This window comes from Colias eurytheme, chromosome 32 (assembly GCF_061535395.1).
Source record: "Colias eurytheme isolate Ceu_HAF_F1 chromosome 32, ilColEury1 Martin Lab GWU primary, whole genome shotgun sequence".
NCBI classification, from domain to species: Eukaryota; Metazoa; Arthropoda; class Insecta; order Lepidoptera; family Pieridae; genus Colias; species Colias eurytheme.
In genome coordinates, this window is record NC_143011.1 from 6591413 (window position 1) to 6611891 (window position 20479).

The 20479-nt window shown below is 45.1% G+C and overlaps 1 pseudogene; it reads right to left on the reverse strand.

Annotated features, from left to right (window-relative positions):
* Positions 1-16665: 16665 nt before the first annotated feature.
* Positions 16666-17811, reverse strand: LOC149895257 (uncharacterized; annotated as a pseudogene).
* Positions 17812-20479: the final 2668 nt, after the last annotated feature.

Sequence of the window (20479 nt, forward strand, 5' to 3'; positions counted from 1 at the left end):
CATAGTTCTCGAATATTTAGCCCAACAGTGGCCAAATAATGAACTCAGTTTGGAAACTCTTTCCAAAAAGACTGCAACTTTATTGGCTTTGGTAACAGCGCATCGAGTACAAACACTTGCTCTTATTAAATTAAAGGACCTTGATATAAGAGGCACAAGTGAAATAATAATAATGATTTCAGATTTAATTAAAACTTCTAAGCCGTACTCGTTACAGCCTCTTTTAAGAATTCCTTACTTCAATAGTCGCTCGGAAATCTGTCCAGCCAAATGTCTAGAATCGTACGTAAATAAAACATCAACACTTCGACATAATGATCATTTATTTATTAGTTTTAAAAAACCATACTCAAAAGTTACCTCCCAGACGCTCAGATGGATAAAGGACACGCTTCATAACAGCGGAGTAGATACTTCTATATTTAGTGCTCATAGTACTCGCCATGCATCCACTTCCACTGCCAATAGACTTGGGGTCAACATTGATGTTATACGCAAAACTGCGGGATGGTCTGATTCTTCTGCAGTATTTGCTAAGTTTTACAATAGAAATGTAATTACTGATCCTACCAGCTTTGCTAAAACATTGTTATCTAATAATGATTGTAACCTGCAAGAAAAATAATTAATGGTTAAATTATGAAAATAATGTGTGATTAATAATATTTATAGTTAATTGATTATTGCAAATAAAAATAATTTGGAAAATCCAAAAGTGCACGCCTCATAATTTTTTTTTAATAAATATTTATTAATTATTATTTTTGTTTATTTAATAACAATTAAACCACATCGAATCAGACCCTGAAAAATGAAAGGGTTCTATTCCTGAGCATACTCAAGCGTAAGAGAAAAAAAAAGACTCGATTAGTAAAGTATTTCGGTCGCTATCGTGTTAACAAGAAAAAGGATCCGCACATACAGACACACGGACGTCCAAGACAGAACTTTTTTAAACTGTTTTTTAACTAGTTAAAATAACAAAAATGACATCAAAAATATCATGAACGTTAAAAATAGTGTTTTTTCTTAATATGTGTGTGTATGTATTATCTTACAAGTGCAATGTATGATACATAAAGACATTTTAAGTTTGAAAAATCCGATGTTTTGCGCGAAGTGACAGTAGTACCCACCTCAACGCTTCGCTTATGAGGCGTGCAATATGAAACTTACCATAAGTTTTTCAATTTTTATCACCATTTCACATTTTATTAATTACTCGTAACATCTACACCACGTCAATATAAATCGCAAAGAATGAAGCTGCGAAACATAATTGAAAATCAAACGAACTTACCAAGTGAAGTTCGATGACAATTATGTGAGCCGCTTCATTCGAAGCGATTTATAGATACCCACCCTAAGATTACGGTTAATTCGACAACAAACGTATTACATAACATTTTAATATATTCCCTGCCCTATATAAATACAAAATGTGAAATATCTCTCAACAAATGACCTTCACATCGTAACGAACCGTTTGAGAAATGATGGGGGTAAATGGTAGGGGTAAAAAGTGTTGCCACAAAAAAAAAAAATATAATTTAAAAATTATAAAAGTATAAATTTAAATTAATAATACTTATACCTTTAAAAAACCCGTGCAAGGCTCAGGCTAGGAACGCTACTACACCACGTCAATATAAATCGCTTCGAATGAAGCTGCTCACATAATTGTCATCGAACTTCACTTGGTAAGTTCGTTTGATTTTCAATTATAAAGGCGAAAGTTTGTAAGTATGGATGTATGGATGTTTGTTACTCTTTCACGCAAATACCACTTAACCGATTACAATGAAATTTAGCACACATATAGAGGGTAACTTGGATTAACACATAGGATAGATTTTATCCCGGAAATCCCACGGGAACGGGAACTATGCGGGTTTTCCTTTGAAAACGCGGGCGAAGCCGCGGGCGGAAATCTAGTCTAGTCTAGTCTAGTACTATTATAAGGACGAAAGTATGGATGTACTAGATTTCCGCCCGCGGCTTCGCCCGCGTTTTCAAAGGAAAACCCGCATAGTTCCTGTTCCCGTGGGATTTCCGGGATAAAACCTACCCTATGTGTTAATCCAAGTTACCCTCTATATGTGTGCTAAATTTCATTGTAATCGGTTCAGTAGTTTTTAAGTGAAAGAGTAACAAACATCCATACATCCATACATCCATACATCCTTACAAACTTTCGCCTTTATAATATACAGTGTGTCCGGACATGACATACCGATATTTGAAGGGGCTATTCTCCAGGTATTTTTATCGACAATTCAACCCCTCTACAGTCCCCTACCTCACCCCCCTCAAAATGGTTTTCGAATTTTTTAAAGTATGTTTCATCACTCTTATCAATTAAATTTGTTTAGTGGTCCCTAGAATAACTTGTTATTGTTCAAATAAAACCAAATTTAGTATTTTGTAACACTCACTTTCGAAGTTATTACAATTTTCATAAATTCACTATCCGAATTGATAGGTTTGCCATTTTGAGGGGGGTGAGGTAGGGGACTGTAGAGGGGTTGAATTGTCGATAAAAATACCTGGAGAATAGCCCCTTCAAATATCGGTATGTCATGTCCGGACACACTGTATATTAGAAATATTAGATGGATGTTTGTTACTCTTTCACGTAAAAACTACTGAATGGATTTGAATGAACACTTTACCACAATATAGCTTATACAACAGAATAACACATAGGATAGGTTTCATCCCGGAAATCCCACGGGAACGGGAACTATGCGGGTTTTTCTTTGAAAACGCGGGCGAAGCCACGGGCGGAAAGCTAGTAAAGAATAAATAAATGTGAGTATGTAAAATTATATGTTATTTTTAATGTATGAGCAATTTTTTTATTACAATATTTTTCTTTTATTTTACGTGTTTTGAATAAAGAATGCAATCGAAGTAATCTGCCCTAGCGATACTCGCGCGAGTGAGTGTAATGTCAGAGGCGCATCGAATCCAGATGTTTCGTGCTAAAATAATAAATGTAAACTTCAATAATCTATATCTCAGTCATTTATTGATGGATTTCAAAATTTTTTTCGGCCACTGATTAGTTTTGATCTATATTTTAACACTATTATGGTGATTATAATATTTTCTATTTTTATAAACTTTTCCATTTTTCCATACAAACAAAATTAATGTCATTGAAAAAAAAATTAAATACAGATAAATTCAGTATTTTCTGATTTTTTACTTTGTACACACACTATTACCTAGTTGATTACAAAATTGAAACTTTCTAGGTCATCTGGAAGTGGGTTAGGTTTTGTATATATCTATGAGTCAGTCAGTCTTAAAAATTGCGATTTTTGGATATTAATATCTACGCAACTGTTTTATCTGTATTTATGAAATTTAAGGTTCTTGTTTATGTTGGGGTCCTCATTATATGTACCAAATTTGGTTTGTTTAAGTTAAATAGTTTTCGAGTTATAAGGGGGTGAAAAGTGGCTCCAAATGGTTCGTCGTGTAAATATACACACGGCTGCTGCTCGCCAGTTCTCTTCGCTTGAACTCGGCTTGACACGCTGCCGCGTGTCTAGATCATAAAAGAACTACTAATAGTCAACCGTGAAAAACAATTGCCAACCATGTAACTTGACGATATATCAATTTTGGGTCTTCAATCGAATAAACATCAAAATGCATTGTTTTTATGCATTGCATTAGAGTAGTATGGATTCTGTCAAAACATCGAAACAGCTGAACAAATAGTAATTTAGTAGCATGTGCTCAAACGGTGAGGGCAAACGAACCCGACCTACTGTACTACTCGGGTCTTCCACGCAAGCCTTCACAGGCTTCGGGGTAACTGTTCGGGGCGATGGCCCCTTTCAGTGATAGCAACGCCGCCTGCTACTACAGGCGGGGCACTGGGTGGGACCGGATGGTCCAAGGTGTCATGTCCGGGAGGAATCCTGCTGCAGTGCGATCGAGTCCGCGGGGTATCGCGAGCGATCTGCGCCTGCTGCAGGGGGGAATGTCCGTGTGTGCTTCACCCGCCGCTCAGCGAGGTCGAGCTCGCCGGCAGTGTGCCGGTGAGCGCCCGTCAGCCAGCGGCGAGGAAGCGGTCGTGTCCTAGGAGATTAGGTCACGTGGTAGGCCTCTTTTGTCCGGCGGTCGTCGATGGTATGGCGCGATGCCGTGCAAATGCTGGGATCGCGCTCCGTCGGCGCGCGCGAACATTGAGGAACTCAGGCGGCGAACGAAGTCGTCCAGGCTCTCCATGCGCAGGTCCCTGGAGATGACCTGATTCCGTACGAAGCGTGGTGCTCCGGAGATGGTGCGGAGCGCTAGCGACTGCTGCGCTCGCAGAGACTTGCGGTCCGTCTCGTTGGTCAGCGCGAACCACGCGGGGGCCGCATAGGTGAGTCGCGTGCGAACGTAGGCCTTGTAAATGCACAGCTTCGTACGGAGAGGCAGGTGAGACGCCAGCATGGGGCGGAGTATATTCCGCACAGCTCGCGTCTGGGCGACCACGTTTTTCACATGGGGCCGCATCGAGAGTGTCTTGTCAATGGTCACACCAAGGTACTTGGCCGTCGGTGACCATTCGACGTTCTCGCCCATGAGAGACACCGGGGGCGGCAAAAGGCGCGCCCGCCCGATGGAAATCGCCTGAGTTTTACCCACGTTGACCTTGAGTCTCCAGTCCTCCAGCCATGAGGGAAGTGCATCCAGTGCTCGCTGCATCTTTACCGATGCGTGCTTGGCGTTCAGCGAGGTGGTAATGAACGCAGCGTCGTCGGCATACAACGCTAAAATGGCTCCGCCAGCGACTGGAATGTCGTCCGTGTATCTGCTATAGCAGACGGGCGACAGGCAGCTTCCCTGGGGCACACCGGCTCGGATGGGGCGCTCTGAGGACAAAGCATCTTCAACCGCCACTTGAAAACGCCTGTCTTGCAGGAAGGTGGCCACAGTCTTAACTACTCGACGTGGAGTAGTGGACGTGGACAGCTTGTAGATGAGTCCGGTGTGCCAAACGCGATCGAACGCCTTCTCCATATCAAGGAATACTGCAACTGATTGTTCTCGCTTGTTATAGGCGGTAGCGAGGTGGTGCAGTACTCTCGTCACTTGTAAAGTGGTGGAGTGTTCGGCGCGGAAACCGAACTGTTCGTCGCGTGGCTGAAGGTGGGGCGTAATATGCAGCAGCAGTAGTTTCTCAAAGACTTTCGAGATAGAGGACAGAAGAGTGATGGGGCGATAGCTCTCAGGCAGCATGATGTTCTTGCCTTGCTTGGGAATCAGGATGACTCGGCCGAGCTTCCACGGGGATGGAAAGTGCCCGGTACGGAGGATTCCATTGAAGAGCCGCGTCAGCGTCGCGATGGCTCGCGGGGGTAGGTGACGCAGCGCTTCGTTGGTGACTCGGTCGGGACCGGGGGCTTTGCGCAGTTTAGTTCGTCGAATCATCCTTTGGACTCGACCAGGGGAGAACACGACGGGATCTTCTGTCGGCGGTATCGGCAATTCTAAGTAGTCCATCACATGTCGCTCGATAGTCTCTACGTGCTGCACATTCGCAGTCCGGTTAGGCGTAAACTGCGTCTCCAGGAAGTCTGCAAAAATCTCCGCTCGATCCTCGGCGCGGTAACGTGGGGTTCCGTCACCGGCCATGAGGGGTCTAATCGGAGAGGGCTTCCTGGAGAGCTGGCGGCAAAGGCGGTGCATGCCGGACCAGTCATCGCCGGCTCGCTCGATGGCGATGTGCCAAGATTCGACTGCTACCGTTTCCAGTGCGTCTGAAATCTTGGCTGCCAGAGCGTTCAGCCGCGTCTTCATGGTCGGGCATCGCAGGTTTTGCCATAATCTTCGCAGCTTCCTCTTCTCCTCTAACATCGCTTGTATGTAGGCAGGGAGCTGGGGTTTCTTGCGAGTGGATGCAGCGTCGAGTCTGGACTCGCGAAGCGCGTTGGACAAGACTGCGCTGAAGTCCGTGGCGAGTCGGTCGACGTCTGCAGGGCTCTCGACTCTAAAGGACGGAGAATGTTCAGCCATGTGTACGGCGAAGATTCTCCAGTCCTGGCGATGTTTCGGAGAAGGCAGTGATGTTGTCATAGGAGTCAGTGTCAGCGTCATGAGGACGGCTTGGTGGTCGGAAATGAGGTGGTCATCCAGGACGTCAAGCGACGGTGCGGCGACGAGGCCACGAGCAACTGCTATGTCGATGACGTCCGGAGTGTGTGCTGCACAGTACGGGTAGTGCGTTGGGACCTCTGGTCCTAGCACTTCGTAGCCGTGGCGGTCTGCGTCGTCCAGGAGGCGTCTGCCGTCCGGGCTTACGGTGTTGGAGTTCCACGCCGTGTGTTTCGCATTGAAGTCGCCAGCGAGGATCGTGGGCAGCGGCGAGTCCAGCAAAGTTCGGACATCAGCCACTGCGAGTCGATTCTGCGGCGGCTTGTAAAAGGCGAACACACGGATGGGCTGGCGATCTACACAGATTTCTACGCCGAGGGCGTACGACGATTGCAACTGAGGTACTGGCAGCAGTTGGTGGATGAGATTCCGACGGACCAGGACTACTAATCCCCTATAAGCAGTCCCGATTGGCGAGGTGTGGTCCTCCCGGTAGACATAGTATCCGGAAACCTTCAACTTGTCTACTGGTCTGAGGTGCGTCTCGTTAACCAGGCCGATGTCCACTTGACGCTGGGAGAGCAGGGTTTTGAAGAGACGGGCTTTTTGCGCTGAGAGCCCGTCGGCGTTCCAAAAAGCAATGCGAAGCTCAGCCATAAGAGGCGCAGAGCTCCGCGATACAGCCCAGGATCAGCGGTATTGGGTCACGCTGTTCCTGGATGGCCACCAGTACCTGATTAAGGGTGCTGATGACCTTAGTCAATCGAGGGTCCAGCGGCATCACTCGCTTCGCCTTCGTCCCCCGTGCGGGGGCAGCGACCACGGTGGGCTTGGACGTCTTGGTTGGCTGCGGCGCGACTTGCGGTGCAGGGCGCGGCCTGGCGGTAGATGCAACAGGCGGTACAGTGGCTGGTGCAGGTGGTGCATTGAGCGGCGCGGTGGGCTTCGCAACTGGCGGTGCTGCTTGCCGCGGTTGGGTGCGGGTGCGCTTGCCACGCCTACGGCGGCGTTTACCTGTCGGTCCTGGCTGGTTGGCAGCAGCCATGAGCGAGCCAGGTGCGTCGACTTCAGCTGCGGGCGCGCGCGCACTTGTAGCAGTGCGGGCGATAGTGCCGGCCCTGCGGTTGCGCATCTCCTTGCGGTAGACCGGACAATTCGCATTATTGGCCGTGTGGGCGCCGCCACAGTTGGCGCACGTCGGTGGTTCCTCACGCGGACGTTGGCACTCCTTCGCCGGGTGGTTCCCACCACACCGCACACAGGCTAATGGCCTGTGGCAGTTTTGGGAGGAGTGCCTAAATTGTTGGCAGCGATGGCATTGCGCGGGCCCCTTCCTGCCGCGCCATGCCTCGATAATGATCCCAGGCATACAGAGCAGTTCGCTGACCTCGTAAATGCCTGGGATGAGGTCCGGAGTCCGCTGCAATTGCGCGAACATCAAACAGCCCGGCCTACCCGGGCGAGCTGGGATTGCGCGCACGTGCTCCGGGGTGAACCCGAGCTCGCGCAGCTCTGCCTCCACAAGTGCCGGTTCTGTGTTAGCCGGCAGGCCGCGGATCGCTACTTTCACGCTTCTTTCAGCGGGTAGCGAGTAGCAGAACCAGGAGATTCCGGTGTTGCTCTCCAGCTGCGTAAGATAGCGCTGGATGACACGGAACTCCTGGTCCGTCTTTGGCATGAATCGGACGCCCTTACCAAACGGACGTCCGTTCGGGGTGTGCCCGAGGACCTTCTTTAATTCTTTGAAGTGAGTTGGCCAGTCGGGCAGCGTCTCTACGATGAGCGGAGGGTAGCGGTTGGGCTGTTTGGTGGGAGGCGCGGTGCTTGCAGTGCCGGCGGGAGCAACAGTGTCGGTCGCAGTCACAGTCTTGTTAGTTGGGGCGGGCGCAACGGCAGCGGAGGAGGTGGAGGGTATGGGCACAGGAGATTTTGGAGACGCGACCATGGCCGCGTATGTTGGGCCGGTTGTCCCGGTCTCCATAGGAGAGCCCGGTGACATCGTCGGCATGTTCAGAGGAGGAGGCGGGGACGCTGTGAGAGTTTTCTCTCCTACTCTATGGGGAGGGGAGGGAAAGCGTCCCACGGGAATACCCGGTAAGGGGGCGGGAAAGCGCGGAGTACGTGGTAGAGGTGCCTGTGCGGCGCGTTTTAAAGTGCCCGGCGTTGGCGTGGCGGCGAATGCCGGGGCCTGTTGACGAGCAATTGAGGATACGGATTCGGTGGATTGGGCCGGCGACAACGTCAGTGGACTCGCCAGGAACGATTCATCGCCGGCTCCTGACTGGGGTTCCGACACCAACACAGGGAGCCGGCCAGCTGCCGTTGAACGGGCCACAATTGCGGCCTGGCCGGAAGCGGCAATGGCGTCCAGGCCCATTTCAAGTGCGGCAACCGACCGGCTATAGACCCTGCGGCCCAGTGCGCGCGGACGAGTCGCACGTCGCTGCGGCAGCGGCGGCACGCTCGGCGGCGGCATGATTGCAGGATGTACTTATTTACATCTGGATTCGCAATCGCAATTTTTAAAATTTCATAATTCAGAGAAAAACCAATAAATTCTTTATCTCTGAATTACCAAATTATACAGTTAATTAATTGACTGACTGATTTTAATTAATCAGTCAATTAATTAATTAATTAATTGATCAGCGAGCAGAACGCTGAGATACGACCAAACGACCAAACGACCAAACGACCAAGAACGACAACGACCCAACCGACCTACTGTATTTACCTGTACAATATATAAGAATAGTATAAAAAAATCCTATAGTGGCATTTAAACTTTTTGTTATGAAAGTGGCGCCATCTTGTTTGCGTTAAGTGACACGTTTGGCACACGACAGGCCGTTTTGTCGCTTAGCCCTTTACAACTGAGGGAAAAAATGTACTCAGACCTTTTTGACCGAGTACACAGGACTTATTTATGTGTACTTACTTACCTAAGTATGACGTTAAAAAAATTAAAAAAATCCTGAAGTTCATAGTTTCCTGAAAACGTACCCTCACGAAGTGGTGGCGGATTACAAATAAAAGCGCTGGCGCGCTCATTCGTGGCGCGCGGCATTCGCCGCGAGTCAATTGACACACTACAACTCTGCCCGTTTGTGGAGTCAACTGCCTTATTATTTTCCTTTGCATTATATAAGTTTTTTTTAATTACAATTAAGTTAGTTAAAGTGAGTTTAAAAAAATAGTGTGAAATTATTTCATTATTTTGTAAATGATATTACTTAATGTTAAATTAAATTAACGAGTTTTGATTATATTTGTTCCTAAATTCAGAAGTGGGATAGTGATTCTCACGCGTCCTTAACCGTTTGCTTTCTGAAAATGGCAGTTTGACTCTTCAAACGAATTAGTTCATAACACTTTTAAATTACCCTCAATAATACTTTATAAACTTTTCATTGTGTTTCGTTTAAGTGAAATTAAAATAGTAGTTGTGTGGCTAAGTATATAACGCAAAATTTTGGTGAGTATATTCCAATCATTTGCTATCTAAGGAGAAGCGAGCTTCTTATCAATTTATAGCTTAAGGGTCAACTCACACCGAAAGAGCGGCGAAGGGCAGCGAAGCGCGGAGTCACGGAGACCCACGACTTCTCGAGCATTCCAGCGACTTCTCGAGCAGTCGCGGGAATCCGCACGCCTTCTCGAGCCCACTCGAGGGAAAGATTAAATTCATTATGACCAGAGGCGGCTCGTGACAAAATTGTATGGGTGTTCACTTGAAATAAAACAACGAAAATACAATAGCGTAAGCGGGATAATTTATTACAAAAAAATAATGAGCACCACATTATAAAATATTTAAACACTAAAAATTATAAAGTACAGGCTATTTCAAAACAAATTCAATGATTATCGAGCGTACTCATAGTGTTTGTTTCTAATATAGGAGTGCAACGTCGCGCGCAATTGCTGCTGTCATGCGATGCGGCCGCGTCGCGTCGGCAACGTCGCGTGTGAGCGGAGCTCCAAAAATTGCTATTTTTCCATAGTAAATCTTGTTTCATAGGAGCGCAATCGAGAGCGCTCCGTAAGCTCCGTTTCGCGCGTTACATAAGAAATGAACAAGAGTGTACTGTGTATGTACTTAATGATGTATTTTTATTTATAAGGTTTCAAATTTTATTCATATTAATATTGGAGTTTTTACGATAGATTTTAAATAGTGATATCAATTATTAAATGAATGAGCAGGTATAACTTTATACTATAATTATTTATGGGAGTTCACTGCACCAGCGCTCCTTAGGACGAGCCGCCTCTGAATTTATGACTATTATAAAATGAACAATGACAAATTTGAAAGTTTGTTGGAAATTCTCAGGCCACATATTCGAAAACAAAATACCAATTATAGATTGGCTATTTCCGCTGAAGAAAGACTATCAGTCTGCCTCAAGGGATATGTTACGTTTACCCAAAAAACCCAGTGGTCGGCGAACCACGTTCTGTAAACCAACGAATTATGTTTGTTGTTTATTTTGCTCTGCTACCATACTACACTAACAATAGTTGAATTCATCGTGAGTACATACCTGAAGTATCGTGCGCTGCTTCCATAAATATGTGGTGTGTCGGTCAGTCAATTAGTCAAAACAATAGGGGCCCCTCGGGGAGGAAAAACTATATTTACGGGAATAATAGATAATAAAAGATAATGCAAAAGAGACAATTTACGATGTATGTACGTCACCACAGTACAGCCGCCATTGCCGTCGTCCTTCACTTCACAATAATAACTCGCGGTCAGCGCGTGATTACTAATATCAATAAAAAGTACAATTAACAATTCCGCGGGCCGATTTACTAATTTACTACGTGTTCAGCACGTAAAACAATCGACGACACACTCCGATGCGCGCGTAAATAACTTCCGAGATGGCCGATAAAACACTAAATACACGACTTCACGCTAGCGGCGCGGTTGGCGGACTCCGATAGAATGCTACAACAATTAATGCGAATGCCGCTCCCTACAAGCGAATAACAAGAACAATAGCCGGAAACGAACGCGGCTCCGTACCAAATGAATACATCGCGGTTCCGCCATCAGTGTGACCATTTAATTATTTCATCTATTCCGAACATTCCCCCGTCCCAGTCAGGCAAAACCTGACTGAGCCCAAAACCAGAGGACAAGGATAGAACCCGCATAACGGGCAGCCGCGATAAGCCCGCAACAGCTCCTTCAAGGACAGAATTTCCTACCAGGACCTCTGCAACTCGCGGAATACCGTCCACGCCTAGGAATAGCCGCAAAATTCGACCACGTCTCCAAGACAGTGGGGGCATATTCATCTCTTTAACTAGGACGAGGTCACCGACCTTTGGTGGATCCGTTTTATCTGTCCAGCGAACACGCTGCTGCAACAAATGAAGATATTCTAAATTAAACCGTTTCCAAAAACTCTGAGAAAGTTGTTGCAGCAGTTCAAAACGTGAGAGCCGATTAACCGGAGTATTCTCAAATGGATATTCAGGGAGCGCATTAAGTGGACCCCCAATCAAAAAATGTCCTGGAGTCAAAACCTCCAAGTCATTTGGGTCCGATGAAATAAAACGTAGCGGCCTGGCATTAAGTACAACTTCAATCTTACAAAATACCGAAGGTGAGAACCGTTTCACCTAACTCCTATCTAAAGAACAAAACCGCATTAATAAAAATATAAATTCTGTGCAGGCTCCCTTATTACCGAAAGGACCTTCAAACGCGGAAGAGACTCAAAAAGCTTAATAGAAGCTTGAGGGCAACAATTCTCTGGTTGGAGCAGCCAACCAGGACCCTACCACAACGAATGATTCAATAAAACTGGAGCCTCACACCGCGAGATGCACAATCAGCGGGATTAACATCCCCTGGCACATGTCTACACTCTAAAACAGCAACCGATTGCTGAATTTGCGAAACCCGATTCGCAACAAAAACTTCCAATGCATGAACTGATGCTTGCAACCATGCAAGAACAATCCGACCATCAGTCCAAGCAAAAATTCCTCTAATATCAATCCTTGAACTCGAAATGTATATACAAATAGGTTGATACTGAACCCCTAAAACAGCGATGGCGTCCGGACTATCCGTATTCTGAAAAATATAAGGATCCTGTTGGCGGTCTTCAGGCAAACCTGCAAGAACAGCCTGCGAATTCGACAACCATCCTCTCAATTCACAACCACCCGCCTTGAGAACATCAACAAGCTCATCGCGCAGTATCAACGCTTCCCTTTCATTAGCAGCACCGGTGCAGACATCATCAACAAAAACATCACTAGTTAAAACCTCAGCAGCTCTAGGAAAACGCAAATGCTCTCGTTCTGCTAACTCTAATAAAGAACGAATAGCTATAAAAGGACTCGACCTAAGTCCATACGTATTAGTATTTAACTCAAAAACCGAAATAGGATCTGATTCTCTCTCTCGCCACAAAATCAACTGATAACGACGATCTTCTGGATGAATAACAGTCTGCCTAAACATCATTTTAATATCCGCAACAAACACAACCTGATGCCTACGAAAATTTGTTAAAATATCTCCAATATCCCGATGCAACTTAGGACCCGAATGCAAACATTGATTTAATGATACGCCATTAGAGCTGGGCGCAGAGCCATCAAAAACTACTCTTATTTTACCACCCTTAAACACCGCATGATGTGGAATAAAGTAGTGCTCCTGCGACCTCCAATCAAAATTAGAAACAGACATATGACCGAGCTCTAAATATTCTTGCATAAACTCAACATACTTAGTACGAAACGCCGAATCCCTCTTCATACGTCGCTCCATAGATGCTAACCTTTTTTCGGCTAGCATTCTAGACTGACCTAAAGGAGGACGAGACGGCAGAAAAGGTAACCTCGTGACAAACCTACCCGAACAGAGACGACCTGTATTATTCTGGAAGAACAGCTCACATTCCAGATGCTCTGGGTTATCACGGCGTGCTGTAGGGGGCTCCTCAACTTCCCAAAAACGCTGAACCGCTTCAGCGAGAGAGAGTCCTACATTCAAGTTACCATCCTCTTCACTAAAAACACATAATGAAAATACAGGGCCCATGATGACATCACCAAGGTCTGTTGAGACAGCTACTAACCCACCACGTTGCAGATGAATGCATTTCCCAAACCGTAGCATTCCCAAAACATCTGCACCGAGTAGCAAATCAACTGGATCTGGAATATTAAATTTGGCATCAGCTAAATTCAATTGAGTTGCATGTTCAAATACCTCCGATGGCAATTTAACAAGCGGATGTTTTCCCATAACATTATCTAAAACAACAGCAGACGTTGAAAAACGAGGCAAAGAATATTTAAGAGGAGAGAAGGTGAGTGAGACCTGTCCCACTAAACCGGACACCTTAACTCCGCCTACACCAAAAATACTATTAGCGGCAGGAACAACACGCAACCGCAACCGCTCCACTAAACTTCTCGACACCAAACTCCCCTGTGCACCAGAATCCAAAATCGCTCGCGCCGCAACCTGCTCACCCGATGGGGAGGCGACGCAAACCTGAGCGGTGGGCAACAAAACAGTAACAGGAGAGGTCGAAGACTTAGATGGAGATGGCGTGTGTTCGAGTCAATAATCTCGCTGGGATCCTCGCTGTCCTAAGCGAGGCCACTCCGAATACTGCAAAGGATTGATAGAATCAGATCGTTGCTGATCAGCAGCAACCCGAGATACATTGGGCCCCCCAGGGCCCCTAGGGCCCCGGGCCCTAAATGGTCGTGACACATCCGGTGTCCGATATACATGACGTCCACCATCACCCCCGCCCATGGGGGGACGTGCCTGGCTCCGACAATTCGAATTAACCTTCCTGCCACCGCGCCTGTATGTGTGACCAGAAACTCGAGGTCTGTTAACCTGCACACCACCTGCCCATTGATTATCAACATTTTTACCTTCCAATCGATTGTTAACAACAGCGTCCTGCGCCGGAGCAGCCGGCGGAGGCGTCCCGTTCCTGTTGCCACAAAGTAAAGAGTGGTGATTACCACCACACTGCTTGCACGGTCGAGAAGAACTGCATTGCGACACGAGGTGGGAACCTAAGCAACCGTAACACCACCTGCGCTGTCGCACAATATTACGTCGCGCCTGAAAACGTAATGCCAAAAACTTATAACAATAAACTACACCGTGACCAGGGGCCCTACAATACGAGCAGCAATTGTCCGGCTGCCGGGCCGCAACTACATTGTACACTCGCTGGTCCGGGCGGCGCTCCGCGCGCACCGGCGGCGGCCGGGGCCTCGCGTGGGCCGGGGCCGGCGACGGCGAAGGGACGTTGTCCTGCCTGCGACACTCATCCTCCAAAAAACGAATCAAATCTTCAAACGAAGGGAGATGAGTGGAAGAGTCCCCGCCGTATTCCTGTTCGAACCGGTTACGCATTTCAACATTTAATTTTTGTAAAACAATATGCAATAAAATAAACGACCAACTGTCTATAGGTAAATTTAAACCTTTCAACGCATTAATCGCCACCAATAAAGGATTTAATAAGTGAGTCCGTAAATTACAATTTTTATTAATATGTGGCAAGTTTAAAATTACCGCAACATGATTATCCGCTAACCGGCGGATGTTTTGATACCGACGCATAAGTAAATCCCGCGCTATGGAATAATTATTATCAATGAGTTCCAAATGTTGGACCAAACCCTTAGCCTCACCGGTGAGACTAGCCAACATATAAGCTAATTTCTGAGCAGGTGTTAAATCACATCTATTATGAACCAAACTATCAAATAAATTAATAAATGCAACCCATTGGCTTAAATCGCCACCAAAATGGGGTAAATCAAGTTTAGGCAACCGACCTATTATTCCACCGGACGTAAATAAATTTTCTTTACATGGTAGATCACCGACAGGCTGGACCGTGGACTTAATTTGTCCCACGGCTTGTCGTATTTGGTCCGCCAAATCCTCAGCCTGATCTACATCCGCACATATTCTATCCATAACCTCTGGTTCTAAATTCATTGCATACAATGCCCGATAAGAATTATATAAATCATTCATTTTTTCTTCCAAAACCTCTCCCCGGGACAAAAGTGCCTGAACGCGGTCTTTACGCGATATATTCAAAATGGCCGAACCTAGCCATCGCAAAACACCGGCTAACTGCGCCTTGTGAGATGCAGCCATTTTTAATTAACAAAAACTTTCCGTAAACACAAATGAAAAACGCAAGTCAAAAAACAAATAACCGTATTCGAATAAACAAAGTATAACAAAACATCAAATGCACTTATTCGAATATAGAAAGTTCTATTTTTAGAACGTATAACACAAATTAAAAAACCGTATTGAAATAACCAAACTATTACAAAAATATCAAATGTACCTATTCGAATATCGAATGTTCTATTTTTAGAACGCAATTAATCACTCAACACAATATGATGCAATAACCTTGACTTTGATATAACCTTATAATGACTTTGATATGACCTTATAACTTATGACGCAAGTAATGTACCCAGGATAGAAATATTCAACTATTGTTTTAGATTGCCGATATTTCTTACGAAAATTACATGTATGACAATTTAAATGCTATAACCGAACATATAAAATACCGTAATGTCATAACCGAACATATAAAATCGTAATTATTATTACCAAAATTTCCGTTTTAACTACGCTGGGCCCTACAACCCAGAGGTCGGTGGATTTTAACCACGCTCTGCTACCAAAATGTTACGTTTACCCAAAAAACCCAGTGGTCGGCGAACCACGTTCTGTAAACCAACGAATTATGTTTGTTGTTTATTTTGCTCTGCTACCATACTACACTAACAATAGTTGAATTCATCGTGAGTACATACCTGAAGTATCGTGCGCTGCTTCCATAAATATGTGGTGTGTCGGTCAGTCAATTAGTCAAAACAATAGGGGCCCCTCGGGGAGGAAAAACTATATTTACGGGAATAATAGATAATAAAAGATAATGCAAAAGAGACAATTTACGATGTATGTACGTCACCACAGTACAGCCGCCATTGCCGTCGTCCTTCACTTCACAATAATAACTCGCGGTCAGCGCGTGATTACTAATATCAATAAAAAGTACAATTAACAATTCCGCGGGCCGATTTACTAATTTACTACGTGTTCAGCACGTAAAACAATCGACGACACACTCCGATGCGCGCGTAAATAACTTCCGAGATGGCCGATAAAACACTAAATACACGACTTCACGCTAGCGGCGCGGTTGGCGGACTCCGATAGAATGCTACAACAATTAATGCGAATGCCGCTCCCTACAAGCGAATAACAAGAACAATAGCCGGAAACGAACGCGGCTCCGTACCAAATGAATACATCGCGGTTCCGCCATCAGTGTGACCATTTAATTATTTCATCTATTCCGAACAGGATATTTTTTTTTTTTTTTTTTTTTTTTATAACATTTATTTCAGGTAACAGACAATAAATTGTACAGACCCATAGAATAAATACCTTACAGACTAACATACATATAATATTTTATAACTAAAACTATTAAGCACTACACTATACACAATTCACGGCACTGGCAGTGTCATATTGCGCTGAATGGGCTTCGGCTGGGTGTTGCGAAGCCGCCCGCGAAACCGCCGGAACACGACACCACGGGGCCAGAACTCCTCGCTCATGAAGGTCGACAGCTGCTCGCTCGGTACACGCACAACAAATGAATTAAAGTTCAAATTATTGCGCGGCTCCAGGCGCTGGACCCTCACGATAAACTTGGTCTTCACCCGCACATACTCCATTACATCAGAAGCTTGGGTGGAGTGGTGCAGGCGGGACACGTACAGCTGCGTCGTCGGTATGGCGGGCCGCAGCAGGTGGTTGTTACCGGTCGGGGCGGTACCGCACTTGTTGGAGGAGGGCTTCTTTTTCTTCTTCCTTTTCTCTACCTTTGTAAAGCCCTCCTCATCGAGTGGATGTCTATTCACGCTCGACAAGGGTGCCGCACGGCGCGGGGAGTCCCTGTGCTTAACGGGATCTCCATCTCGGGTGATTTCTTGCCGCTTTACGGGAGGCTTGGCGGCAGCGGCCGCGTAGCCAGCCGGTGTCGGGTTGGCTACACGAGGCGGGCTCTCCGGGGGAGGCGCGGGTCAGGCGGGGCGCGGCGTGACGCGGTCGACGGCCGGCGGCGTCGTCAAATTCGCTGACTCAAAAGTCTCACGTTGCGCTCCACGACGCGTGTTCACATTTGAAACCTCCGCTGACCTACATAATGAAATTGAATCGCGCAGGGCGACGACCTCATTACGCAGATCGTTGATGGTGGATTGGGAAGCTCCAAATTTAAACTCCATCTCCTTTAGGGCCGTCCTTAATGAAGTGATGTCCTTAAGAAGGCGGGTGACGTCGACGTGGTCGAATGTGACGGGAGGCAGCTTACGCAAATCCTTCGCCACGAAAGTCAGCACGTCGTCCGGATCGGTCTTCTTGAATACCTTGATGATGTCCCGTAGACTCCTCTCTCCCTTCTCGTCCCTCCTGCGAGACGGCATCCGGTCGGCCATATTCAATGCCAAAAAGAGTAGTGATTTGGCGTCACGTATCTCTCCTTCCGTAAAATTGCTCGTGCAAATTTGCTCTATGCTAACTTCATCCATGACATCCAGCTGATACTGCAGGAATGCCAGGACTTCATTAGGCACAAGCCTAGCGCTCATTGTTGCGAGCGATAACTTCGACAATAAAAAATATTAATTATTTCAGTACTAGCTGCTCCACGCGGTTTCAGCCCCGTGGCCGTGACTCCACTCCTGTTGGTCGTAGAGTGATGATATATAACCTATAGCCTTCCTCGATAAATGAGCTATCTAACACCGAAATAATTTTTCAAATCGGACCAGTAGTTTCCGAGATTAGCGCGTTCAAACAAACTCTTCAGTTTTATAATATTAGTATAGATTATTTAAATATAACATTGTTTATCTCACATTGCAGTAACAAAGATCTGTTCCTGGTAATTAAGACTGCATTATATTATATTAATTTAAATATTTTCTATTCATATCATTACATGCAATTTCCTTCATAAATAGAAAATCTATCCTCAAACAAGAACATGGTAACTGCTTTCCTGCTATATTATGTCACAGAATACATAATAGTAGCTAAACGCTACAGAACGGACACTCTCCACCTCCCGCCAAAATTAAACACTTACCTCACCCCGCACGATCAGCCTGAAAATGGTCCGTATTTGTCTGCAAGGACGATACGCAACGAATGATTTAATAGACTCGACATCGGTCTCATCGTGACGAGTATGTACATACATATTACACTGGTTATACAAATATACATTGGTTATACATAATATGATGATTTAAGATGTTCGTCATGTTTATCACAAGCTTCCGTTTCAATTGGATAATTGTTAAAAAGTTCGAGAATTGATAAGGGTAAGCAAGCAAGTATTCAGTTACACGATTTATTCTGATAAGATATTGAGTGTATATCTATGTATGCGTCTATAAAAATTTGTGGTTTTCTTCGTCAAGCACAGTTCCACCGTGAGCCTTATGGATCGCACATAACCTATAAGATATAATATTTTATAACAATAATAATTATTGTGGTAATATTAAACCAACTTAGTGGTGTAGTGCACTTAAAGGAATTTTGAGAAGGTAAACATTTTGATTTTGTATACGATTAAAATGATTGTCAACAATTATAATTTATGCGTTGTTTATTTATATTTTTAAATACCTGAAGTGTGACTTTATGTTCAATAAACGCGCCAAGTTTAAAATTCACTCGGACAAAATTTCACTGTTCCCATGAAAGTTCGATATGAAACACGTCAAAATTTCATATTTGTATGGGTGAAATAATATAAATTCTCGAATTTTGCATGATAGAAATTAAAAAACCACTACTTTCATTGTTTCATTACTTACTCGGTTGGGCGGAAGCGGTGCGCGGTCGATTTTGCAATTGGCTCGCGTACGGTGTTTCGTTCCAAGCGTGCAGAGTGGTGACGTGGCGGCAACGCTCGTCGCCGTTCAACTCCCGCGTGATCCATTAAATTAATTAGTAATCGTACACTAAAATCTAAGCCCGTTAAAACTGTTCAATTTGAAAACGCAATATTTGTGGAGCGCAATCATACTCCAAAGTGCCCTCCGCGTCCTCCAGCCCAATACGACAAATAAAAACATGTTTATTTAACACTAGCTTCCGCCCGCGACTCCGTCCGCGCGGATGTCGGTCTTCGCGTGGATGGTTTATTTCTCCATTTTGAGTAACTCTGACAATGACATCTTATAAATATCTATTGGACCCAAATACGGCTAGGCCTATAATAATACGCAAAGTGTGTTCGCGGTTCTACAGAACAACGTCTATGGATAAAACTGAAAAATTAAGATTATTTTTTTTTACGTATTTTTCCAGGATAAAAAGTATCCTATTTTACGCCCAGGATAATAAGGTATAATTATACCAAGTTTCATCGAAATCGAACCGTTAGTTTTTACGTGATGCCTGAACATACAGACAGACAGACAGACAGACAGACAGACAGACAGACAGACAGACAGACAGACAAAAATTTTTTTAATCACATATTTGGGTTTGGTATCGATCCAGTAACACCCCCTGCTATTTATTTTTTCAATATTTTCAATGTACAGAATTGACCCTTCTACAGATTTATTATATGTATAGACTAGCTTCCGCCCGCGACTCCGTCCGCGCGGATGTCGGTCTTCGCGTGGATGGTTTATTTCTCCATTTTGAGTAACTCTGACAATGACATCTTATAAATATCTATTGGACCCAAATACGGCTAGGCCTATAATAATACGCAAAGTGTGTTCGCGGTTCTACGGAACAACGTCTATGGATAAAACTGAAACTCTCACTCACTGCCTTAGAGAATCAGACACAGTGGAGTTTTAATATATAATAGTCTTTTTTGGACAAAAAATATACCTACTTTCACCTATAAAACTGCTAACGATACATAACGATAACGCCATCCATATATTATATTTTTTGTTATAATCACTACACAACAACCACTTATAACGATTATAATGGCAAACAAATGTCCTTCCTGCGGTAAATTCATCGCATCATCGGATGGCGCCAAATGCCATAAATGCAGTCTAACCTACCATAAGCCGTGTGTAAACATGAATACAAACTCACGTATCAGTCCGAAATGGCTTTGTAAAGGCTGCAGTAAGAGTACTTCCGCAATGCCAGCCAACGAAGATACCGATGCTTTCTTAGATGCGGTAATGCAGCAGGACGCGCCGTCGTTGGTTCATGAGATCAAGCTCTTGCGCACAGAACTGTCCGGTTTTCGAAGGGACATGTCAC